Here is a 27,670-nt window from a genome sequence, read left to right on the forward strand (position 1 = left end):
GTAAAGATGTTGATGTTCCCTGCAGCTGTTTAACTGTGTTTTTGTGAAAAGCTGGAATAATCGTAGTCCGATTTTCCTCACGCACGAGGCGTTCTTACGGTGTGAGCATGTGTCGATTAGTGATGAAATCTAACAAATCTAATGAAATCTAAGGGGAAGAGTTTGTTGAAGTAATGAGTTTTAACTTGTTCAGTGTTAAATATATTTTTTTCTTTATGTTTTTTTCAGAATTTCAGATATTTCAGAATCCTAGTCTTACTTCGAATCAAAACCTCTTCCAACGGAGCAGAAAGCAGCATGTCCAGCCTCCAGTTGTGTCTGTGATAACTTCATGATGGAGCCTCAAAACACAACAGACGTCAGCAGTGGAACCTGTCACACAAAGTGAGTTATCATCTGTTAATAATTTAAATAAGCTGTAAGATATTTATGATTGCTTTAACATTCCTTTTATAGTGAAACTCACATATCGTGAAGAAACAAATAGCTTTGTAAACTCCAAATGGACCAGATTATTTCCCATAGAGCAAGTTTCCCCATAGAGGCCCATGTTTAAATGAGATTTTGGTACAGAACCTCAAACATCCAGACCACTAGGTGTCAGTATAACGTCTGTTTCATAACTTGAAGAGTTGAAATTGAGTTTGCGCCTATCAGAGACTATTTCATTATTATTAGTATTTAATTATTTCAGTTCAAACCAGTTAATAATGTCTGCTAATGGCTTATTAGGGCGTTATTACACTTGTCCCATATACCTGAGGCTGCACCTAGTATAGATTCTGCCCTCGTTTGTGGCTGAGGCTTATTACCTCTGGTTTACTCTGACGTACAGGAACTCCTGAATCGTGGGGCAATTGCAAAACTGCACACAGAACAGTGAAATATAGAATTGTGCAGAAGAAAAGGTTTTTTTTTTTTGGTGTATACACATGCTCAAGCAGTAAGGAACAACACTTTTAGGGCATTTCTCCAAGCAAGAGCCACTGTAACCATGGAGACATTCTTGTATGAGATGATGTTTATCTATATAGACCAGTGTGTTTTTCTCCATGCTCTCAGACCACACACTCACTCCACAGAGCTGATCTTAGATGAGACGATACTTAAATAGTCCTACAGAGGGGACGATTACAGAGTCCTGAAAATTTCTCCTGCATGGATCCTTATTTGGGTTACATCCTACTTTGCCCCACCACTAGGTCTACTAGGTCTATGGGACTAACCAGGAGAGAGCTGGCCTTCTTAATAAATGTAACCTGTCTCCTCTTATCTGCAGCTGATATGCTGCTGCCCCATCAGACCACTCCATAAAAGTTTGCTGATGCTACAGCTGTGTTTAAAAAATGATCCTGAGCAAGGAGCTCTGTACTTTCTTTGTAAAGTGCTCTAGTGTTATCTGAGCAGTCCAGACTATTGGTGAGGTGAAAACTCAGGTACTGCATCAGGGGGAGAGTTATGTCTGCTCCTGTGGAAATACTCCACCATTTCTTTGGTCTTCCCTGAAATGATCTGGAGGTGATACGGCATACACCACTCTACAAAGTCCTGTATCAGTGCTTTGTGCTCCACTGTTGTTCTCCTGTAGTTGGCTTTCCCCTCCCAGATCTACCTACTCAGCTCCCTCTGCACGGCTCTCAACTTGTCATTAACTCCTGATCTAGAAGCTAGAACCTCTCTTTTTTCTTTCAGGAGAGAAAGCAGGGTTATAGCAAGTTTGTTGTTGGAGAAACAGAACAGACTTAGCAGGTACAGTGTTCTCCACAAAGAACTTGACATAATGTGTTCTGCAGTGGGTGAAATTATCAGTGTCCTCTCTCTCAGAGCTTCTTCACGCTCCTCAGACAATTTCTTCACTGTGCAGGCGATGGCTGGTTCCCTATGTACAAGGGGATTGTACACAGGCATAAGGTGAACCAGATTGTGATCTGATCTTCCAAGGGGAGGGAGTGGTGAGGAGTAATATGCCTCCTCCTGTGTGGGCATTAAACGGGTCCAGTATTTTATTGTCTGGTGTGGCAGGTTACAAACTTTCAAAAATTCTGCCGACCCACCTTCTTTCCCTTTTCCACTCCCCTGAACGTCAGCTGTAGCTTTCTCTAAATATCCTCACTGAACTCTTTCTCTGTTCTCCACATTTTATTTCAGATGGCAGACGTTCAGAGCAGAATCTCCAGAGCCCAGCTGTGTGTCAATGAAGAGCAACATCTCGATGATTGATCCTGTTAATTTCAGTAGTGAAAGACACTGTACTGATGTGAGGTGAGACACAAAAACAGCAGCACATCTTCACTTCTGACCGTGGTGTGCACTGCTGCTTTATGAAACACTTACTTTAGGCAAAACACTGACCAGCTCTGTGTCAGTTATCGCTCTGTGAATGTTGCGAAATCAGGAGAAATACTGAATACCGAACTGAAGGCCCCTTAGATTAATGTATCAAATCTAAAACACTAAACCTTTGTATAATCTCAGACTGGTCAGTGATATCCGCTAATGGCCACCAGTGATGTTGACTCATAGAAAACACTCAAACCAAAATCAGCTGTAGCTTTCACCAAATATCCACACTGAACTCTTTCTCTTTTCTCCTCTTTATATTTCAGAGAGCACACGTTCAGAGCAGAACCTCCAGAGCCCAGCTGTGTGTCAATGAAGAGCAACATCTCGATGATTGATCCTTTTAATTTCAGTAAAGAAAGACACCGTACTGATATGGGGTGAGACACAAAAACAGCAGCACCTCTTCACCTCTGACCGTGGTGTTATAAATGTGTCAGTTATACGTCAATTTCTGTTTTGTAGTTGCTGCTCTAGTCACTGCTCATTTACATAAATGTCCCCCATTTCCTGCACTAGGTCTATGTAACTAACCAGGAGAGAGCTGGCCTTCTTAATAAATGTATCCTGTCTCCTCTTATCTGCAGCTGATATGCTGCTGCCCCATCAGACCACTCCATAAAAGATGGCTGATGCTACAGCTGTGTTAAAAAAACAATCCTGAGCAAGTGTAGTGTGCTCTGTCCTTTCTTTGTAAAGTGCTCTAGTGTTATCTGACCAGTCCAGACTATTGGTGAGGTGAAAACTCAGGTACTGCATCGGGGGGGAGTTATGTCTGCTCCTGTGGAAATACTCCACCATTTCTTTAGTCTTCCCTGAAATGATCTGGAGGTGAAACGGCATACACCACTCTACAAAGTCCTGTATCAGTTCACTGTGCTCCACTGTTGTTCTCCTGTAGTTGGCTTTCCCCTCCCAGATCTACCTACTCAGCTCCCTCTGCACGGCTCTCAGCTCGTCCTTAACTCCTGATCTAGAAGCTAGAACCTCTCTTTTTTTCTTTCAGGAGAGAAAGCAGGGTTATAGCAAGTTTGTTGTTGGAGAAACAGAACAGACTTAGCAGGTACAGTGTTCTCCACAAAGAACTTGACATAATGTGTTCTGCAGTGGGTGAAATTATCAGTGTCCTCTCTCTCAGAGCTTCTTCACGCTCCTCAGACAATTTCTTCACTGTGCAGGGGATGGCTGGTTCCCTGTGTACAAGGGGTTTGTACACAGGCATAAGGTGAACCAGATTGTGATCTGATCTTCCAAGGGGAGGGAGTGGTGAGGGGTAATATGCCTCCTCCTGTGTGGGCATTAAACGGGTCCAGTATTTTATTGTCTGGTGTGGCAGGTTACGAACTTTCACAATTTCTGCCGACCCACCTTCTTTCCCTTTTCCACTCCCCTGAACGTCAGCTGTAGCTTTCTCCGATTATCCACACTGAACTCTTTCTCTGTTCTCCACATTTTATTTCAGAGAGCAGACGTTCAGAGCAGAATCTCCAGAGCCCAGCTGTGTGTCAATGAAGAGCAACATCTCGATGATTGATCCTGTTAATTTCAGTAGTGAAAGACACCGTACTGATATGAGGTGAGACACAAAAACAGCAGCACATCTTCACTCCTGACCGTGGTGTACACTGCTGCTTTATGAAACACTTACTTTAAGCAAAACACTGACCAGCTCTGTGTCAGATATCGCTCTTTGAATGTTGCGAAGTCAGGAGAAATACTGAATACCGAACTGAAGGCCCCTTAGATTAATGTATCAAATCTAAAACACTAAACCTTTGTATAATCTCAGACTGGTCAGTGATATCCGCTAATGGCCACCAGTGATGTTGACTCATAGAAAACACTCAAACCAAAATCAGCTGTAGCTTTCACCAAATATCCACACTGAACTCTTTCTCTTTTCTCGTCTTTATATTTCAGAGAGCACACGTTCAGAGCAGAACCTCCAGAGCCCAGCTGTGTGTCAATGAAGAGCAACATCTCGATGATTGATCCTGTTAATTTCAGTAAAGAAAGACACCGTACTGATATGAGGTGAGACACAAAACAGCAACACCTCTTCACTTCTGACCGTGCTGTTATAAATGTGTCAGTTATACGTCAATTTCTGTTTTGTAGTTGCTGCTCTAGTCACTGCTCATTTGCATAAGTTTCCCCCATTTCCTGCACTAGGTCTATGGGACTAACCAGGAGAGAGCTGGCCTTCTTAATAAATGTAACCTGTCTCCTCTTATCTGCAGCTGATATGCTGCTGCCTCAGCAAACCACTCCATAAAAGATGGCTGATGCTACAGCTGTATTGTTAAAATGATCCTGAGCAAGGAGCTCTGTACTTTCTTTGTAAAGTGCTCTAGTGTTATCTGACCAGTCCAGACTATTGGTGAGGTGAAAACTCAGGTACTGCATCGGGGGGGAGTTATGTCTGCTCCTGTGGAAATACTCCACCATTTCTTTAGTCTTCACTGAAATGATCTGGAGGTGATACGGCATACACCACTCTACAAAGTCCTGTATCAGTTCACTGTGCTCCACTGTTGTTCTCCTGTAGTTGGCTTTCCCCTCCCAGATCTTCCTACTCAGCTCCCTCTGCACAGCTCTCAACTTGTCATTAACTCCTGATCTAGAAGCTAGAACCTCTCTTTTTTCTTTCAGGAGAGAAAGCAGGGTTATAGCAAGTTTGTTGTTGGAGAAACAGAACAGACTTAGCAGGTACAGTGTTCTCCACAAAGAACTTGACATAATGTGTTCTGCAGTGGGTGAAATTATCAGTGTCCTCTCTCTCAGAGCTTCTTCACGCTCCTCAGACAATTTCTTCACTGTGCAGGCGATGGCTGGTTCCCTATGTACAAGGGGTTTGTACACAGGCATAAGGTGAACCAGATTGTGATCTGATCTTCCAAGGGGAGGGAGTGGTGAGGAGTAATATGCCTCCTCCTGTGTGGGCATTAAACGGGTCCAGTATTTTATTGTCTGGTGTGGCAGGTTACAAACTTTCAAAAATTCTGCCGACCCACCTTCTTTCCCTTTTCCACTCCCCTGAACGTCAGCTGTAGCTTTCTCCAAATATCCTCACTGAACTCTTTCTCTGTTCTCCACATTTTATTTCAGATGGCAGACGTTCAGAGCAGAATCTCCAGAGCCCAGCTGTGTGTCAATGAAGAGCAACATCTCGATGATTGATCCTGTTAATTTCAGTAGTGAAAGACACCGTACTGATGTGAGGTGAGACACAAAAACAGGAGCACCTCTTCACTTCTGACCGTGGTGTTATAAATGTGTCAGTTATACGTCAAAGTTACTGTAAAAGCTAAAGGGGTTTAATCAATCACAACTAATGTCTACAATAATTTGTTTTGCAGTTAGCCCCAAATTACTGCTTGTACCATTGTGTCATGGGAACCTTAGTATCCTTATAGTTATAATGATCATAAAACCACTTTCATCTACCTTTTGTTATCTTCTTTTTTTTTTTTTTTTTTTGTTCTTTGTTTTAAACCCTCACTGATAAATATAGGCCCTTTACAGCTCAGTCAACATCGACTCTGCTGTGATTGTTTTTCATTTTAATTATATAAACGAAGCAGAACAAATCATCAGGCCCCAACTCCACACGTGTGTTCAGTTGGACAAGAGAGACTTTCTCATTTGTAGTCGCTGCTGTAGTCACTGCTCATTTGCATAAATTCGAGTTGAGGTGATCCCTCGATCCCTCGAGTTGATGTTGGTCTTATTGCTTAGTGTAACTCAATCACATAGACATTTGACGTCCAGCACCTTTGACACTTCAATAAAAAAAATAATAATTCTTGCTGTGTCCCACGAGGCTCATTTTAAAGTCCTTTGTTTATTCGCATCCTTCATGTTACCCATAGGTAATGTCATCACGAAACATCAGTTTTTATAGCTGTGCTGAAAATGTTTAATTATACATCTCCAATCTTTCTGTAAATCAGGGATCAAGATCTGTTATCAGACTGACTAGCTCTGTATATCTGCTAATGGCCACCAGTGATGTTGACTCATAGAAAACACTCAAACCATTTGATTGTTATCACAAAAACAGCAGCACATATTCACTTTATGGTGTGCACTACTGCTTAATGAAACACATCCTTGAGTCCTTGAAATGTTTTTTTTTTTTTGTCTGAAAAGGTTTAGTTTTAGGACCTTTATTTGTTCTCTCTTGCACATGTTCCCTGTAGGTAATGTCATCAGGGACCAGAATATCTGTTTTTATCCACGCTGAAGATGCTAGTTAAACACTTTCTTTCTTTCTGAAAATCTGCTGGATCCACACCTGTTGTCAGGCTAACAAACTGTGTATCAGGAATCTCTCTGTGGAGTTGTTGGCTTCTCTTTTTAGTATTATTATGTTTTGTTGTAGTATTGTAACAGGCCGAGAACAGCAACACAGCTTCTCTTCTGACTGTGGTATGGGTGTGCACTGCTTCTTTGATGAAAATTTTTTTATCATTTTTTATTATTTTTAAGCACTATCTTTTTTCCTGGTTGAACATTGAGTCATCAAAATTGCTGATAAGTCTTAGTAATTATTAATAAGACAGACACGTTTACAAGTTTCTTCCTTTGCATATCTCAGTGAGCTGGATGCGTCATAGTTATTGTTTTTTTTAATTTAGGATGCCACTGTGGAGATCAGGGGAGATTCACCAAAGAGTGAAATGCACAACAACTATTTGCTTTGGAGAAAAAAGTTGGACTAAACAAAATGTATAATAATGGATTTAGTTTAAATAGCAGTGTAGACAGTTTGAAAACTACAGAATGATAAGTACCTCAAAAAAAAAACAAAACAAAAAAAAAACCAGAAGAATTGTGAAATTCAGAGTGGCGTGAAGGAGAGAGTCTTTGTGAATAGAGAAGTAGATTTGGTTCGACAGAGAAAAGGACTTGATGTTTTTGTTGAACACATTTGGAAATTACTCTTCAGTGACACCCTGTGGTACTGCATATGATTAGCTCAGTGTGCAAAAGTGGGTTATGTGACTTACATGAAAATGTATCTATAAATCATAAATGAGGTATTTTATTTCATGTGAATGGCTGGATATATATATATACTTTTACCCACTAACTCTTATTCCCTGATTTTATCGGCTGCTTAACAGCTTTTAGAATGATTTTAATAAGGATTATGGTATGAGATGGAAGAAAACATCCATTCTGAGATGTTAATTTACCAATAAAATGTGTATTTAATTTACCAATATATGTATATTTTTGTCTAAGAAAAGTGAATTGAAAAAAATCACCAATCTAATTGAGCTTATGAATGAGAAATTTAGTGTAATTTGGCAGATACTCACTAGCAGGAAGGCTAGAGATGCACACAGGTCACCTTCATTGTATCAGTGACATTTTCCCATTATAGGTTTTCAGAGTGTGTTTATCCATGAGACATTCACATGGTCCATGATGTAGATTTGCCCATCGCATGCTATGTTCACACTCCACTCGTGTGACTTCGTGTGCTTTAGGGTGACACATACTGACTTGTGTCCATGCCCTAAACACTTGCTCTCAAGGCCCCCTGCTGACAGAGAAAATCTGGTCTCCTGGTTTTGGTGATAATTTTTTAACATGCATTTTTACATGAAACAAACAAACAACAAAAACACAGGCTTTGATGTTTACAGTTTAGTTTTGGAAAAATATGATGTGATTTTAATTTTTTTCTTTATTGAAATAGAGCATTATATTATACAGAACATTAAACTGCATGTATGGCGCTACTATTGAGAAGGTGTCAAGTTTGAAATATATAAAGACTGTACATTATTTAATAAGTATACTGGGTTTTGAGTGGGAAAATCCTATTAATGACCTGGACATCAGAATTGTGAAACTTAAAAGAAAAAAATTACTGTCAATCTGTTTAAAAATTTAATTAATACTTCCTCTTGTGATTGTGACATTCATTTTCATCCACCCACTCTAGGAGGGATGTGCTGCTCCAGGACTGTTCCAGGTGTGGAGTGTGTGAGCAGATTCAGACAGATCCAGTGTCTATCACCTGTGGACACTCTTTTTGTAGACAGTGCATCAGGAGCCTTAGGGACCAGTCTGTCCACTCAGGAGACTTCACCTGTCCCTGCTGCAGAAGGAGGTTTAAAACAGGCTCTGTTCAGTTTCCACACACGGAGGAGTCCATGGAGCTGGATGAATACAAACCAGTGGATGACGTCCTGATCAGTGTCTCAGAGAGAAACAAAATCAGCCTGAAGAACAAGTACGAGAGCTTATTTGAGGGATTCAAAACACAAGAGAATAAAATCCTCCTGAACAGGGTTTACACTCAGCTCTACATCATCGAGGGAGAGAGGGAAGGAGTGAATGAAGAACATGAAGTTTTACAGATTGAAAACAAACCCTGGAAACAAAACCTGCCAGATACACCAATAAACTGTTTAGACATATTTAACCCTGTACAGTGTACGATGGGAGAAATGGAAGAAGACAACACCAGAGCTGTGATGGATGAAGATGTGAGACGTGAAGAAGGAGAAGAAGATAAAGATCCACAAGTGGAAAAACTTAAAAGCGTTCTGACTAAAGGCATTGCTGGCATTGGAAAAACTGTCTCTGTGCAGAAGTTCATTCTGGACTGGGCTGAAGGAAAAGCCAATCAGGATATAGAGTTCATGTTTGTGCTTCCATTCCGAGAGCTGAACCTGATTAAAGACAAACAGTACAGTCTTCATGGACTTCTGTGTGACCTCCATCCTGAGCTTCGAGGTCTGGACACAAAGGAATATGACGTGTGTAAAACTGTGTTCATATTTGACGGCCTCGATGAAAGCAGAATTCCACTGAAGTTCTCAGAGTGTGAGAAAGTGTTAGACGTGACTAAGGTGTCTTCAGGGGACGTGTTGATGACAAACCTCATCAAAGGAGACCTGCTTCCCTCTGCTCACATCTGGATAACCTCCAGACCAGCAGCAGCCAATCAGATCCCCTCTCAGTACATCAGCCGTGTGACAGAAATTCAGGGATTCAATGATCCACAGAAGGAGGAGTACTTCAGGAAGAGGATTAGTGACCAACACCAAGCCGACAGTGTCATCTCCCACATTAAGACGACGAGGAGTCTCCACATCATGTGCCACATTCCAGTCTTCTGCTGGATCTCAGCCACTGTGCTTCAGCGAATCATGAAACAAGGGACCACAGAAATCCCTAAAACTCTGACTGCAATGTACTCACACTTCCTGTGCACTCAGACAATCATGAGGAAGGAGAAGTATGAGGAGGAAGATGAGAGAGGAACTCTACAGGAACTCCTGAGATCCAACAGGAACATGTTTCTGAAACTGTCTGAACTGGCTTTCAAACAGCTGATGAAGGGCAATGTGATGTTCTATGAAGACGACCTGAGAGAGTGTGGGATTGATGTCACTGAGGCCTCAGTGTACTCTGGGATTTGCACTGAGATCTTTAGGGAGGAGTCTGTGCTTTACCAGAGGAAGGTTTACTGCTTTGTGCATCTGAGCTTTCAGGAGTTCCTGGCTGCTTTCTATGTGTTTCACTGCTATGTGAGCAACAACATGGAGGAACTGAAGCTTCTGAAGCCAATAACCAGGAAGTGGTCTGACAGTGTTTCACTGGACGAGCTGCTGAAGGGAGCTGTGCGTACAGCTATAGAGAGTAAGACTGGACACCTGGATCTGTTTCTCCGTTTTCTGTTGGGCATCTCACTGGAGTCCAATCAACAACTCCTGCAGGACCTACTGACACACACAGTGAGCAGCTCTGAGAGCATCAAGAAAACAGTCCAGTACATCATATGCATAATAACATCAGAGGATCTTCCTTCTGAAAGATCTATCAACCTGTTCCTCTGTCTCACTGAAATGAAAGACTCCTCTTTATCCAGTAAAATCCAGGAGTATCTCAAATCAGAGAAACACTCAGAAAAGGAACTGTCTGCTGGAGAGTGTGTAGCGTTAGCCTACATGCTCGTGAACTCAGACGAGGTGCTGGATGAACTGGACTTGAGGAAGTACAACACCACTGTGAAGGGTTATTGGAGACTGATCCCAGCTGTGAGCAACTGCAGAAAGGCCATGTGAGTGTTGTTTCTAATATATTTTTTAATTATTATTTTTTATTTATTTATTTTTTTTTATTTATATATATATTTAATTTTTTGTTAATGTATTCCAGTGTTGTTGTTGACTGAGACAAGTTTCCAGATTGTTTTACTGTGAGTAGAAGTTCCTCACTGTGTGTATAATTAGGATGTGATAAATAAAATGAATGAGACGTTACAGAACAGGTGGAGTTTGATGAACATGGATAAGACTGATGTCTTTCTCTTGTTTTCTCTCACTCACACTGTATCTCACACAAATCCCCCATGTTTATAAAAGCAGTATTTTCCTGAAGTCTGATCATTTTTATTCCTGTGAGGCTGAATTTCAAGGAGTGTTCAGATTGTAGTTCAGTTTCCTTGGGTTGGAGCAAATATGTAAATTCAAGCATTGTTATATTTTAGTCCTGGTTTGGTCCTGAACCAAATATGTTTTTAAAAAAAGCGATGATGTATGACGTATGTAAGCGGCGCATGTATGACATTAGTTTTGTCGTCTGAACAATGCCCCACACTGAGCTTAAAGCACTTCTTGGGGCTGTGTACCTGGTGGTATTTTTTCAACTGGAAACACAAGAAGACGTGGTCAAATGGATAAAGGAGTCAAAACAGCACCTGAAATTCCTCCACTGCACAGAATAAAAAAGGAGTTGCTGTTTGTTTGGTGAACACCAGTGTTAAAAGGAAGCGGTCACATTTGCTCTAACAAACCAAACTAACAGACAGTTCCTCACCTTCACATTTTTTACTGTATTATGCACTGTGTTTACATTGTGTTGCAGATTGTCTGGCTGTAAGCCGACCATGAATTCCTGTGAAACTCTCTGCTCTGTTCTGAAATCACCAAACTCACCCCTGAAAGAGCTGGAGTTCAGTGAGACTGAGCTGCAGGATTCAGGAGTGAAGCTGATCTCTGAGGCACTGAAGAGTTCAAACTGTAAACTGGAGACTCTCAGGTGAGATTTTGGATGAATGTCCATGTGGATAATGAGTGTATTCTCCTGCTCTGATTGGCTGTAGTTTGCCCTCAAAAAGTTTAGACCATTGTTTTTACATCCATAAGGTTGAGAGATTTTACTATTTGTGTTTGTACTATATTCTATTTGTAAACTGACATTTATTCCCAAAAGAAAACATTATTCTCAGGCACAGAGACAGAGAACCATTCCTGCAGAGCAGAAATCAGAGAAACAGCATTTTACCAGTGATAATAATAGTAATAATAATAATAATAATAATAATAATTTACAGCATTGTAGTGCAGCAGGTTAGTGTCGCAGTCACACAGCTCCCGGGACCTGGAGGTTGTGGGTTCAAGTCCTGCTCCTAGTGACTGTCTGTGAGGAGTGTGGTGTGTTCTCCCTGTGTCCACGGTCCAAAAACACACGTTAGTAGGTGGATTGGTGACTGTAGATGTGAGTGTGTGTGTGTGTCTGTGTCACCCTGTGAAGGACTGGTGCCCCCTCCAGAGCGTGTTCCTGCCTTGCACGCAGTGATTCCGGGTAGGCTCCAGACCAACTGTGCCCCTGAACTGGATAAGGGTTACAGACTGAATGAATGAATGAATGAATGATAATAATAATAAGAAGTAATACTTAATATGCTGCATTTCAGAAAATCTATGATCATGATGAACATGTGATATGTTCCTTAATTGCATTGAGAAAAGGAAAAAGTGAGACAAGGTTTCCATTCATTCATTCGTTATCTGTAACTGCGTATCCAGTTTTTGACACATTTCTTCACAGGCCTAACACGGTCAGTGCTCCATTTGCAGTTCTCTAAAAAGCTGTGATAGAGCACAACACCATAGTTTATCTGTGAAAGGAAAATGGAAATGTGCTACAACCCACTGAAGACGTTAACAGAGTTAGTAAAGTAATGATATTAATGCTGTTGTGAACAGAGGGACTACTACACATACATAAGACACGACAGAAGATGATCAGTTCAAGGAAGAACTAGAGACTAGACCCTGGGCTAAAGTGAGACTAAGACCAGTCACTCACTCCCCTGCTCTTAGGTGTGTATTCTCCTGCTCCAGCCGAATGTAGTTTACTCTCACTCTGTTTCTGTTTGTGAAAGAAGAGTGAAGAGTGTTTAGTTTGGAGTGAAATTCCTTGTGGAAATAGAATGTAAATAGCACTAAAATATTCAGAATAACATTCAGAACAAATGTACACACCCCTGAATAATTAATATTGGAGAAGTACTGATGTATGAAAATCTCATAATAGGTGAGTCTGAATTTCACATTCTCTATTTTAACTTCACTTTCTCCTGTATTTACTTTACCTTGCAGACTCACAGACTGTAAATTCACCCTGAATTCCTATGAAAGTCTCTGCTCTTCTCTGAACTCACCAAACTCACCCCTGAAAGAGCTGGACCTCAGTCAGACTGACCTGCAGGATTCAGGAGTGAAGCTGGTCTCTGAGGGATGGAGGAGTTCACACTGTACACTGGAGATAATCAGGTGAGAGTTCTGTGTGTTCCTGAATAGAAAAGGTTTGTAGAAACAGTAAGATTTGCTCTAGTTTTACACAGAACATTTAATAAAGGTTGGTCTGTGATTTGGACAGAAGTGATCTAAATGTTTCTGATATTCAACATTCAAAGCTCACATAGTTTTCCATTTAATGGTGCAGAGGATGGCTCTGAGATTGTTTACGTGACAAGGTTTTAAACCAGTCAACTCCGTGTGTTTATTAGGAACATTTGGTGGTTCATCTTTGAGGTAAAGTCTTAGTTTTAATATTTCAGGTGTTATAAATGGACAGCTGTGGTGTAGTGGTCAGAGAAGAGGGTTTGGGGCTGGAAGGTCTCTGACTCAAACCTCATGACCCGCAGGAACAATTGGGGGTGGAGGGAGTGAAGGAAAAGCACTGTCCTCCTTCAGTCCACAGCTGAGGGGCCCTTGAGCAAGGCACCAACCCCCAACTGCTCCTCAGGCAGAGGTGGGCGGATCGATCCAAATATCGATAATATCGACCAATGGAAAAAGATTGAAAAACTCAAGCTTTTTTTCTCTCCCGCTAAAGTCTGTGGGTGTATGTCGTTATTTTTGAGCCACCATTCTGCATGTGCGTGGATATTTCGAGCGAGCTAGAAGGTTTCTGAGCTCGCATAAATATTTTTGAGCGAGCAAGAAGGTTTCTGCGCACGTGTGGGAATATTAGGGAAGGACATAAAGGCCGGAGACCAGTAAATAACTTTCTAAAGAAAGCTTAATACTGCAGTTCAAAAACTGTTCATGTAGAGAGAGGAAGGCAGGTTTAAATCAACTCACCTGAGCAACCCTCCTGAGTTTTACACACACACACACACACAAAACCTCAGAGGTCAGAGACATCGCACGCGCAGAAACCTTCTTGCTTGCTCGAAATATCCACGCGGCAATATCCCCGCGTGAGCGCATGCAGAATTGTGGCACAAAAATAACGCCATATGGCATTGTCAGTGCACAGCAGGCACGCACACTCCCCCCAGCTCCTGTCTTTTGCTTCGCCACCTGCACATGGTGAAGACTAGCGGTATCGTTATCAATATCGGCGATACTGGCCCTGTATTTACTTGGTATCGGATCGATACCAAAACTTCCGGTATCGCCCACCTCTATCCTCAGGCTCCGAGGATGACAGCCCCTAGTGCACTTGTGTGTGTGAATGAGAGAGAGAGAGTGTGATGTTCCTGCTTTGCTCAGAGTGATTTTTATTAAGACTCTGTTCCCACCGTGACCCTGATCAGGATGAAGCTGTAACTGACATTTAACAAATCAATTTATTCCTTCATTCACTGCTTATTTTGTGACATTTAGAGCAGACTGTAGCTATTTTCCATTGAGACGGGGATCCAAGCGGGATAAACGGGACACGGGGAGTTAAACAGGACTAACGGGACAGACAGACGAAAGAACGAAACGACAGAGGAAATACAGCGACAACGTGGAAACCAATAACAGGGAGAGACTAAGGAACACGACAGACTTGACATGGTACACGGAACAATGACCAACAAACAGGAAGTGCAGGAAGGGGACTTAAATACAAGACACTGACGAGACGCACCTGATACAGATAACAAGGGGGCAGGGTAACAAATGACAGACGAGGAGGCGAAACAAAGGCGGAGACTAGGACATAAACAAAACATAGCCATGTGCTAAAATGAGCACATGACCGGGGAAAACAGACATGACGAGACGAGGGCGTGACACTCTCTCTTCCCCCGTTTCTGCCTCCCGAAGTGAGAGGGAGTTTAATGAGAGTTTAATTTTGGGGGTGAAAGTTCACGTGGAGAAGAGAATACAAACAGTGCTGAAAATATTCAGAACAATATTCAGAAAAAATGTTCAGACTGAGTCTGTTATTAATGCCCCTCTGAATAATGTAAATAATGGAAAGTATTATTTTACTCATTAATCTCATACTGATTCTGAGTCTGAAATCCACATTCTGTTTGAACTGTGCTGTATTTACTTTGCTTTGCAGACTGAATGTGTATAAATTCACCATGAATTCCTGTGAAGTTCACTTCTCTGCTCTGAAATCACCAAACTCCTCCCTGAAAGAGCTGGACCTCAGAGACACTCAGCTGCAGGAATCAGAAGTGAAGCTGATCTCTGACGGACTGAAGAGTTCAAACAGTAAAGTGGAGATACTCAGGTAAGACAAGCTTTTTATTTTTTAATTTCTGACAGAAATGTGTGAAAGTGTTTGAAATATCAGATTGTGGAGGTCTGACGGCGTGGCTCTGCTGCTTCAGCTTCATGATTCACTTTATATTTTACACACAGCACATGTTCACTATGTTCTTATATTATTTATATCAAATGGGACATTTTACTGAATGAAACCCATGCAGACACAGGGAGAACACAACAAACTCCTCACAGACAGTCACCCAGAGCGGGACTCGAACCCACAACCTCCAGGTCCCTAGAGCTGTGTGACTGCGACACTACCTGCTGCGCTACCTTAAAATTACAGTTTCAAAATGTTTGTGACGCTCCTCCAACATGTAAGAGTGGGAATAGCGCCTCTCTCACTGCTGTGCCGGGCTGGTCCCCTAAAACCTGGCTATGCAACTTCAGAATCAAGGGGTGGAGAACTATGGTGAGAGCTGAGTAACGATTTATGGCCCCCGAGTGTTTATTTCACTACAAGTAGAATCTAGCTAGAGAGAGAGATGTGTGTAAAAGTTCTTTTGATTACAGTACTATAAACATGAATTACACTCAGCAACAGGTAGGGGGAGCTCAGGAGACAAAAAAGCCCATTCTTACATAGTGTTCCTCTAAGTGTGATCATAAATGTCAATCCTAAATCATAAAAGACCTCCATCCATCCATCCATCCATCCATCCATTATCCACTGCTTATCCGGGTCCGGGTCGCGGGGGAAGCAGTCGGAGCCTCCCTCTCCCCAGCCACCGACTCCAGCCCCTCTGGGGGTATACCGAGGCGTTCCCAGGCCAGTCGAGACATGTAGTCTCTCCAGCGTGTTCTTGGTCTGCCCCGGGGCCTCCTCCCCGTTGGACATGCCCGGAACACCTCTCCAGGAAGGCGTCCAGGAGGCATCCGAACCAGATGCCCAAACCACCTCAACTGGCTCCTCTCGACGTGGAGGAGCAGCGGCTCCACTCCGAGTCTCTCCCGGATATCCGAGCTCCTAACCCTGTCTCAAAGGGAGAGTCCAGACATCCTGCGGAGAAAACTCATTTCAGCCCACGATCTCGTACTTTCGGTCACTACCCAAAGCTCGTGACCATAGGTGAGGGTTGGGACGTAGATTAAATGGTAAATCGAGAGCTTTGCTTTTCTGCTCAGCTCTCTCTTCACCACAACGGACCGGTACAGAGCCCGCATTACTGCTGACACTGTACCGATCCGCCTGTCAATCTCACGCTCCATATTTCCCTCACTCGTGAACAAGACCCTGAGGTATTTAAACTCCTCCACTTGAGGCAGGATCTCACTTCCAACCTGGAGAGAGCACTCCACCCTTTTCCGACTGAGTACCATGGACTCGGACTTGGAGGTGCTGATCCTCATTCCTACCACTTCACACTCGACTGCAAACTGGTCCAGCAAGAGCTGGAGGTCCCGGCTCGATGAAGCCAACAAGACCACAACATCTGCAAAAAGCAGACATGGAATCCTGAGACCACCAAACCGGACACCCTCCGCCACTTGGCTACGCTGAGAAATTCTGTCCATAAAAATTATGAACAGAACCAGTGACAACGGGCAGCCCTGACGGAGTCCAACTCCGAATGGAAATCAGTCAGACTTACTGCCAGCCATATGAACCAGACTCCTGCTCTGTTTGTACAGGGACTGGATAGCTCTTAACAAAGAGCCCAATACCCCATACTCCCTGAGCACCCCCCACAGAATACCCCGAGGGACACGGTCGAATGCCTTCTCCAGATCCACAAAACACATGTAGACTGGTTGAGCAAACTCCCATGCACCCTCCAGGATCCTAGCGAGGGTAAAGAGCTGGTCCTGTGTTCCACGACCGGGGCGGAATCCGCATTGTTCCTCCTGGATCCGAGGTTCAACTATCAGTCGGACTCTCTTCTCCAGTACCCCCGCATAGACCTTACCGGGGAGGCTGAGGAGTGTGATCCGCCTATAGATGGAACACACCCTTCGATCCCCCTTTTTAAAAAGGGTGACCACCACCCCAGTCTGCCAGTCCAGAGGCACTGCCCCCGATGTCCACGCGATGTTGCTAAGATGTGTCAACCAGGACAGCCCCACAACATCCAGAGCCTTGAGGAACCCGGGGTGAACCTCATCCACCCTCGGGGCCCTACCGCCAAAGAGTTTCCCTAAACCTTGGCCACTTCAGCCCCAGTGATAGACGCCTGTCCGGCATCCTCCCTCACCATCTGATCCAACTCACCACAAGGTGGTGATCAGTTGACAGCTCAGCGCCTCTCTTCACCCGAGTGTCCAGAACATATGGCCGCAGGTCAGATGATACGACTATAAAGTCGATCATTGAAATGCGACCTAGGGTATCCTGATGCCAGGTGTACTTGTGGACACCCTTATGCTCGAACATGGTGTTTGTAATGGACAAACTGTGACGGGCACAGAAATCCAATAACTGAACACCACTCGGGTTCAGATCAGCGGGGCCGTTCCTCCCAATCACGCCCCTCCAGGTCTCACTGTCATTACCCACGTGAGCATTGAAGTCCCCCAGCAGAACAATGGAGTCCCCAGAATGAGTGTTCTCCAGCACTCCTTCTAGGGTCCCCAAGAAGGCATGGTACTCTGAACTGCTGTTCGGTGCATAAGCACAAACAACAGTCAGAGCCCTTTCCCCAACCCGAAGGCGCAGGGAAATTACCCTCTTGTCTACTGGGGTAAACCCCAACGTACAGGCGCTAATCCGGGGGGCTATGAGTAAGCCCACACCTGCCTTACGCCTCTCACCCTGGGCAACTCCAGAGTGAAAGAGCATCCAGCCTCTCTCAAGGAGATTGGTTCCAGAGGCCATACTGTGTGTCGAGGTGAGCCCAACTATATCTAGCCGGTACCTCTCAACCTCACGCCAGCTCAGGCTCTTTTCCCACCAGAGAGGTTACGTTCCATGTTCCAAAAGCCAGTTTCAGTAACCGAGGATCAGAACGCCAGGGCCCCTGACCCCGACCGCCACCCGATCCACAATGCACCAGACCCGGATTACTACCTCTCCCACAGGTGGTGGGCCCATGGGAGAGTGGACCCATGTATCTCCTTCGGGCTAAGCCCGGCCGGACCTCATAGGTGAAAGTCCGGCGCTCGCCAATGAGCCCCTCCCCCAGGCCTGGCTCCAGGGTGAGGCCCCGGTAACCCTGCTCTGGGCAAGGGAGGCTGTGTCCACGATCTTATCTTTTTCATCCGTGGTGTCCTTATGGATCACTCTTTGTGTGGCCCATCACCTAGGACCAATTTGCCTTGGGAGACCCTACCAGGGGCTATTGCCCCCGACAATATAGCTCCTAGGCTCACGCAGGCATGCAAACCCCTCCACCACGTTAAGGTGGTGATTCAAGGAGGAGCATAAAAGACCTCATAGATGTCAAATGGGTGAGTGAGTGAAGACCTATGATGCACTTGGGCCCTGTCCAGGGAGTGTTCCTCTTGCAGCCAGTGATTCTGGGGAGGATTCAGACCCACGTGACCCTGAACAGGACGAAGCACTTACAGAAAATTAATGAATGTTCAGATTGAGCTCATTGTTTGTGTTTCTTAATAACGTTTATAACACACAGACCTCAAGTTTATAACAGTAGTGTTTTCCACACGTCATAATTCTTGATTCCTGTGAGGGTGAGTTTCACATTCTCTGTTTTAACTCTACACTGTGTTTACTTCTCCTTACAGATTTTCTCACTTTAATCAGTCCTTGAATTCCTATGAAAGTCTCTGCTCTGCTCTGAAATCACCAAACTCACCCCTGAAAGAGCTGGACCTCAGTCACACTGACCTGCAGGATTCAGGAGTGAAGCTGATCTCTGAGGCACTAAAGAGTTCACACTGTAAACTGGAGACACTCAGGTGAGAGTTGTGTGATTGTGAGTTGAATGTCCATGTGGATAATGTGTGTGTTCTCCTGCTCCAGTTGGCTGTAGTTACCCTCACAAAGTTTAGTTTGGAGTGAAATTCCATGTGGAAATAGAACGTAAATAGCACGAAAATATTCAGAATAACATTCAGAACAAATGTTCAGATTGAGCTCATAATGTACACACCCCTGAATAATTAATGTTGGAGAAATACTGATGTATGAAAATCTCATAATAGGTGAGTCTGAATTTCACATTCTCTATTTTAACTTCACTTTCTCCTGTATTTACTTTACCTTGCAGACTCACAGACTGTAAATTCACCCTGAATTCCTATGAAAGTCTCTGCTCTGCTCTGAACTCACCAAACTCACCCCTGAAAGAGCCAGACCTCAGTCAGACTGACCTGCAGGATTCAGGAGTGAAGCTGGTCTCTGAGGGATGGAGGAGTTCACACTGTACACTGGAGATAATCAGGTGAGATTTCTGTGTGTTCCTGAATCGAAAAGGTTTGTAGAAACAGTAAGATTTGCTCTAGTTTTACACAGAACATTTAATAAAGGTTGGTCTGTGATTTGGACAGAAGTGATCTAAATGTTTCTGATATTCAACATTCAAAGCTCACATAGTTTTCCATTTAATGGTGCAGAGGATGGCTCTGAGATTGTTTACGTTACAAGGTTTTAAACCAGTCACCTCAGTGTGTTTATTAGGAACATTTGGTGGTTCATCTTTGAGGTAAAGTCTTAGTTTTAATATTTCAGGTGTTATAAATGGACAGCTGTGGTGTAGTGGTCAGAGAAGAGGGTTTGGGGCTGGAAGGTCTCTGACTCAAACCTCATGACCCGCAGGAACAATTGGGGGTGGAGGGAGTGAAGGAAAAGCACTATACTCCTTCAGTCCATGGCTGAGGGGCCCTTGAGCAAGGCACCAACCCCCAACTGCTCCTCAGGCAGAGGTGGGCGGATCGATCCAAATATCATGTTCAAGTTTCAAGTTCAAGAAGTTTATTGTCATTTCAGCAGTATACAGTGTTTACAGTACACAGTGAAACGAAATAGCGTTCCTCCAGGACCAAGGTGCTACATAAGACAGTACACAACATTAAAGTGCAACTAGTACAAAGCTAGTGCAAACAGAAAACAGTGCATACACATTAAAGTGCAAAAGATATGGCTAAGAAATACAAAACAATGTCCATACAGTACAATACTATACAATGCAATACAAGACAATGAAAAACCATAAGTACGGAGGGGGTGAGGGGGAGAGACACTGCAATTTAAAGTGTATTTGTGCTGTAAACAGTAACTGGATGTAACCATGAGGTAAACAGTACACTCATTTTCAGTCCAACAGACCAGTGTTTGCGTGAAGAAGTGTATGTGTGTGCTTCTTCAGTCCAGTCTCAGTCTCTAGGTGTTCAGGAGTCTGATAGCAGACTCCTAAATATCGATAATATCGATACCAATGCTGGTATTGGTATTGATCAATACTCATGGAAAAAGATTGATACTCAAGCTTTTTTTCTCTCCCGCTAAAGTCTGTGGGTGTATGTCGTTATTTTTGAGCCACCATTCTGCATGTGCGTGGATATTTCGAGCGAGCTAGAAGGTTTCTGAGCTCGCATAAATATTTTTGAGCGAGCAAGAAGGTTTCTGCGCACGTGTGGGAATATTAGGGAAGGACATAAAGGCCGGAGACCAGTAAATAACTTTCTAAAGAAAGCTTAATACTGCAGTTCAAAAACTGTTCATGTAGAGAGAGGAAGGCAGGTTTAAATCAACTCACCTGAGCCACCCTCCTGAGTTTTACACACACACACACACACAAAACCTCAGAGGTCAGAGACATCGCACGCGCAGAAACCTTCTTGCTTGCTCGAAATATCCACGCGGCAATATCCCCGCGTGAGCGCATGCAGAATTGTGGCACAAAAATAACGCCATATGGCTGAGTCAGTGCAGAGCAGGCACGCACACTCCCCCAAGCTCCTGTCTTTTGCTTCGCCACCTGCACATGGTGAAGACTAGCGGTATCAATATCAATATCGCGATACTGGCCCTGTATTTACTTGGTATCGGATCGATACCAAAACTTCCGGTATCGCCCACCTCTATCCTCAGGCTCCGAGGATGACAGCCCCTAGTGCACTTGTGTGTGTGAATGAGAGAGAGAGAGTGTGATGTTCCTGCTTTGCTCAGAGTGATTTTTATTAAGACTCTGGTCCCACCGTGACCCTGATCAGGATGAAGCTGTAACTGACATTTAACAAATCAATTTATTCCTTCATTCACTGCTTATTTTGTGACATTTAGAGCAGACTGTAGCTATTTTCCATTGAGACTAGTCCCCAACACTGTCTTCATCTGACTGTAACTCTCTCTTCCCCCGTTTCTGCCTCCTGAAGTGAGAGGGAGTTTAAAGAGAGTTTAATTTTGGGGGTGAAAGTTCATGTGGAGAAGAGAATACAAACAGTGCTGAAAATATTCAGAAAAAATGTTCAGACTGAGTCTGTTATTAATGCCCCTCTGAATAATGTAAATAATGGAAAGTATTATTTTACTCATTAATCTCATTAAACTGATTCTGAGTCTGAAATCCACATTCTGTTTGAACTGTGCTGTATTTACTTTGCTTTGCAGACTGAATGTGTATAAACTCACCATGAATTCCTGTGAAGTTCACTTCTCTGCTCTGAAATCACCAAACTCCTCCCTGAAAGAGCTGGACCTCAGAGACACTCAGCTGCAGGAATCAGAAGTGAAGCTGATCTCTGACGGACTGAAGAGTTCAAACAGTAAAGTGGAGATACTCAGGTAAGACAAGCTTTTTATTTTTTAATTTCTGACAGAAATGTGTGAAAGTGTTTGAAATATCAGATTGTGGAGGTCTGACGGCGTGGCTCTGCTGCTTCAGCTTCATGATTCACTTTATATTTTACACACAGCACATGTTCACTATGTTCTTATATTATTTATATCAAATGGGACATTTTACTGAATGAAACCCATGCAGACACAGGGAGAACACAACAAACTCCTCACAGACAGTCACCCGGAGCGGGGCTCGAACCCACAACCTCCAGGTCCCTAGAGCTGTGTGACTGCGACACTACCTGCTGCGCTACCTTAAAATTACAGTTTCAAAATGTTTGTGATGCTCCTCCGACATGTAAGAGTGGGAATAGCGCCTCTCTCACTGCTGTGCCGGGCTGGTCCCCTAAAACCTGGCTATGCAACTTCAGAATCAAGGGGTGGAGAACTATGGTGAGAGCTGAGTAACGATTTATGGCCCCCGAGTGTTTATTTCACTACAAGTAGAATCTAGCTAGAGAGAGAGGGGTGTGTAAAAGTTCTTTTGATTAAAGTACTATAAACATGAATTACACTCAGCAACAGGTAGGGGGAGCTCAGGAGACAAAAAAGCCCATTCTTACATAGTGTTCCTCTAAGTTTGATCATAAATGTCAGTGTGAATCCTAAATCATAAAAGATCTCATAAATGTCAAATGGGTGAGTGAGTGAAGACCTGTGATGCACTGGGGCCCTGTCCAGGGAGTGTTTCTCTTGCAGCCAGTGATTCTGGGGAGGATTCAGACCCACGTGACCCTGAACAGGATGAAGCACTTACAGAAAATGAATGAATGTTCAGATTGAGCTCATTGTTTGTGTCTCTTAATAACGTTTATAACACAGAGACCCCAAGTTTATAACAGTAGTGTTTTCCACACGTCATAATTCTTGATTCCTGTGAGGGTGAGTTTCACATTCTCTGTTTTAACTCTACACTGTGTTTACTTCTCCTTACAGATTGTCTCATTTTAATCTGTCCTTGAATTCCTATGAAAGTCTCTGCTCTTCTCTGAACTCACCAAACTCACCCCTGAAAGAGCCGGACCTCAGTCAGACTGACCTGCAGGATTCAGGAGTGAAGCTGGTCTCTGAGGGAGGGAGGAGTTCACACTGTACACTGGAGATAATCAGGTGAGAGTTCTGTGTGTTCCTGAATAGAAAAGGTTTGTAGAAACAGTAAGATTTGCTCTAGTTTTACACAGAACATTTAATAAAGGTTGGTCAGTGATTTGGACAGAAGTGATCAAGCACTGTCCTCTAAGGTACCAACCCCCAACTGCTCCTCAGGCTCCAAGGATTTCTGCCCACCACTCTGTGTGTGTTCACTGTCCCTAGTGCACTAGTGTGTGTGTGTGTGTGTTTACTGTCACATGTTGAATAAATACACGTTTCATTGTGCATTGAAATTCTTTTAGACCAGAGGATCTTTCTAGAGGAATAAGAACAGAGCACTGATCTACAAAGTGGAAGCACTACTTCAGCGGTCGTGAGACAGTTACTGTTGCTACCACATAGCCCCAGCGTCTCTGGGTCCTAGAGCCAGCCCTCACCTTGAGTCACTGACTTTGAAGAGTTTTTTGTGTTTTCTCTGTGTCTGTGTGGGTTTCCTCCAGTGACTCTGGTTTCATCACACAGTCCAGACACACATGTTGGTGTGTGTGAGATGTTCCTGCCTTGCTCTCAATGATTTTTATCAAGACACTGGTCCCACCGTGACCCTGATCAGGATGAAGCTGTAACTGACATTTAACAAATGAATTAATTCCTTCATTCACTGGTTATTTTGGTGACATTTAGAGCAAACTGTAGCTATGTTCAATTGAGACTAGTCCTCAACACTGTCTTCATCTGACTGTAACTCTCTCTTCCCCCGTTTCTGCCTCCTGAAGTGAGAGGGAGTTTAAAGAGAGTTTAATTTTGGGGGTGAAAGTTCATGTGGAGAAGAGAATACAAACAGTGCTGAAAATATTCAGAACAATATTCAGAAAAAATGTTCAGACTGAGTCTGTTATTAATGCCCCTCTGAATAATGTAAATAATGGAAAGTATTATTTTACTCATTAATCTCATTAAACTGATTGAGTCTGAAATCCACATTCTGTTTGAACTGTGCTGTATTTACTTTGCTTTGCAGACTGAATGTGTATAAATTCACCATGAATTCCTGTGAAGTTCACTTCTCTGCTCTGAATTCACCAAACTCCTCCCTGAAAGAGCTGGACCTCAGTGACACTGCGCTGCAGGAATCAGAAGTGAAGCTGATCTCTGACGGACTGAAGAGTTCAAACAGTAAAGTGGAGATACTCAGGTAAGACACACTTTTTATCTTTTAATGTTTGACAGAAATGTGTGAAAGTGTTTGAAATATCAGATTGTGGAGGTCTGACGGCGTGGCTCTGCTGCTTCAGCTTCATGATTCTCTTTATATTTTACACACGACACATATTCACTATGTTCTTATTCTCATACTATACTAGAGAGAGAGAGAGAGTTATCATTAAGACATGTTTTCTTCTGTCTTCAGTTTAGCTAAAATTAAGTTCATTCATTCATTCATTGTCTGTAAGCCCTTATCCAGTTCGGGGTCGATGGGGGGTCTGGAACCTACACAGAATCACTGGGCAAAAGGCAGGAACACAGAACCCCTTCAGAGTAAAGACTGGAGGGAGAGAGCCGAACTGAAGGAATTCTCAGACTCATTCCTGCAGAAGATACATTTCCGTACGACGCAGCAGTTATTCATGATTTTCTTTGAGTGGATGAAAGATTCTCTCTCCCTCACAGAACACACTGTTAGACCCTGTTCCAGTGATAATGTGTGCTGCTGTCAGGATCACGGAGCGGACTGACTGAGGGCGGACGCATTCGCTAAAACACAGTAAACGTTTATTCACGGAACAATAACAAAACAGAGACTTTTGACATAAGGAAAACAGGTTAAAGTAGACACTACGAAATAAACAGGGTAAACGGGACAGACGGAAAACAAAGTGAAACGACGACGGGGAAAACTACGGAGATAGACAGATAACATGACCGACAGGACTGAAGACAACGGAGAAATGAGAAATGTACGACAAACAGGACGTGAGACAAGAGGGCTTAAATGCTGACACAAATGAGACACACCTGGACAGATAACGAGGAGGACGGGTTAACAAATGTCAGACGAGGAGGCGGGACAAAGGCGGGACTAGAACGTAAACAAACAGCCATGTGCTGAGAAAGAGCACATGACCGGGGAAAACAGACACGACGAGACGAGGGCGTGACAGCTGCTGTTACCTTCTACTGTTATTTAAAGGGTTACTCAGCTCTTTTAATCGTATAGAAACTGTAATCTGACTGACCTCAGCTGGACTACTCTGTTGTGATAGAGGTTTATACATGGACCTATTCTATTCAGATTGAGCTGTTAGTCTGATTATTAGTGGATTATCAGGCCATATGTAAACGTGTCTGATTTGTGCAAAACACCACAGCACAACACCATAGTGCTCTCTCTGTAAATAAGAAAATAAATAAAACAGTGCAATACAAGGAAGACCTGATTAATAATTATTATAAAACATAGAAATAAACATGATCAAAAATGACACATAGCCCTGTGAAGGACTGGCGCCCCCTCCAGGGTGTGTTCCTGCCTTGCGCCCAATGATTCCAGATAGGCTCTGGACCCACCGCGACCCTGAACTGGATAAGTGCTTACAGATAATGAATGAATGAAAAATGACACATAAAAATAAATGAATTAGTACATTCCTGAGATCTAGCACCTCATAAAGGCTTTTTCATATTAGTAGTTTAATAAAATAGTTTATCAGTAGTTTATTAGAATAGTTAATTTCCCAAATGATCTGCAGAACCCCAGCCTTCACCTCTGCTCTTTATTTTAAACACTTAGCAGTACAATATCCCAAACACTTCAGAACTCTGTACACCTCAGTGTTATAAAACAATCCTAGTCTCGTCTGTGTGTTTCCTCCACTGCTGCATGGAGATATAATCACAGTTCAGATGAAATTCAGAGGTGAGCAGAAGACACCAGCTTTATTCAAAGACTAGGAGAAAAGAGGAGGTTTAATAAATGGAGCTAAATGTAACAAAGAACATAAAGTCAAAGGGTGAAAGAGGTCCACTGTGATTTCAGAACAACTGTAAATGTTGATGTCTGCACTTAAACATCATCAGCTGATTTTTCTCAGGGGAGTGTTTTACTGAAATCAAACACCACACACAACTCAGAACTGACACATTCAGAACTCACACAGGTTCAGTAAAGATTAGTGAGTCGTTCAGGTTCTGTACCACATTCACACACCGTCACAAACTGTAGCTGATTCTGATCTCACTTTTCTGAATGACGTTAGAGAAATGAGGCAGTTTGTGAGAAAAGAAAACACAGTGACGTTTCTCCTTCTGTCACTGAGTGTGATGTTCCTATCCAGGTCAATATATGAAGGAGAACCTGTTCATGAAATGTTCCTGTAACTATTCAGTGAGTAATGTCCTCTCTCTTTACAGACTAACTGGGTGTAAACTTGGGGAAAAATCTTGTGAAGATCTGGGCTCAGTTTTACTGGTGAAGTCCTCCCTGAAAGAACTGGACCTCAGTAACAATGACCTGCAGGATTCAGGAGTGGAGAAGCTCTCTGCTGCACTGAAGAGTTCACTCTGTAAACTGGAGACACTCAGGTCAGAGTTCTGGGATTTTATTCTTCATTTTCTATTCTTCACAAACATGACTTAAAAAAAAGAAAGTTATTATTAATTAAGCTCTAGTATAAAATATTAAGGAAAAGACTGAATTACTAGATTATAATTTACATAATGTAATATATAATGTATGATATACACACACACACACACACACTAGTGCACTAGGGGCTGTGAACACACAACCAGAGCGTTTGGGGTTCAGTGCCTTGTTCAAGGACACTTCAGCTGTGGATGTTCCTGCTGGACCTGGGGATTGAACCAACAACCTTCCGGTACCAAGCTCTGTCTCTAACCATTAGCCAAGGCTTCCCTCCATTGGGATTAAAACACAACACAAGTACTTTTTAATGTGTATCTGTGTCTGTAAAAGGAAACACATGGCGTCACATCAATGTCAAAAATAGAGGATGCAGTAACACCAGGTGGAACATTTAAATCTGTACCTTTTTAAAATTGTGTTAGTTAATCGCAAATGTGAAACATATGAAGAGAGAAAGAGAGAGAGAGAGAAATTGCGCTCACACAGATCATAATCTCACTCTCAAACTGTCTGTTTTTTTATTCTCAAATGGTTTTAACCCTCTTCATTTTAAATGTTTTGAAATGGGAGGTTTGTGACAGTTTGGGGTCAGGGCTGTTCTTCTCAAGGGCTGTTCTTCTCAATGAATGCTATTGGCTGATGTCTCCTGGTTCTGTGACTGCCTCATACACTGTATATGTCCCTCCTACTGGGAGAAGCCTTCTACAGAAAAACAAACATGGAGGATGTGTACCGTGGTTATTTGTGTTTCATTTTGAAACGGGGAAAATGTCAAATAGGAGACTACACAGTATCTAAAATTATTTTGAGAGTATGGTTCCAAGGCCTTCCCTCAGCCTCTCTGTGAAGTGAGAGCGGGTGGAAAATAAAGTAAATGTAGCTAGTGAACAGGAGTCGACTCACGAACGAATCTATTCTTTGAGCATCTGGAAGTACGACTCGAGCATCGACTCTTGGCAAATAATTCAGAGAATCTACCTCACTGTCGACTCAGTCTCAGTTTTCTAACGTCTTCCTGCATTGAACATCATTTCCACATGT

The 27,670-nt window shown here is 43.0% G+C and overlaps 1 long non-coding RNA gene and 1 pseudogene across 1 annotated transcript; both read left to right on the forward strand.

Annotated features, from left to right (window-relative positions):
- The first annotated feature begins 358 nt into the window (after positions 1-358).
- LOC136687388 (uncharacterized) lies at positions 359-2,660 on the forward strand. The gene is made up of 3 exons (XR_010800464.1): positions 359-384; positions 2,149-2,262; positions 2,607-2,660. It is a non-coding gene; the product is annotated as an uncharacterized lncRNA (long non-coding RNA).
- Positions 2,661-2,715: 55 nt separating this feature from the next.
- Positions 2,716-27,670, forward strand: part of LOC136678082 (NACHT, LRR and PYD domains-containing protein 3-like) — a 30,377-nt pseudogene continuing 5,422 nt past the window's right edge.

Source organism: Hoplias malabaricus, chromosome 2 (assembly GCF_029633855.1).
Source record: "Hoplias malabaricus isolate fHopMal1 chromosome 2, fHopMal1.hap1, whole genome shotgun sequence".
Taxonomy (NCBI): Eukaryota; Metazoa; Chordata; class Actinopteri; order Characiformes; family Erythrinidae; genus Hoplias; species Hoplias malabaricus.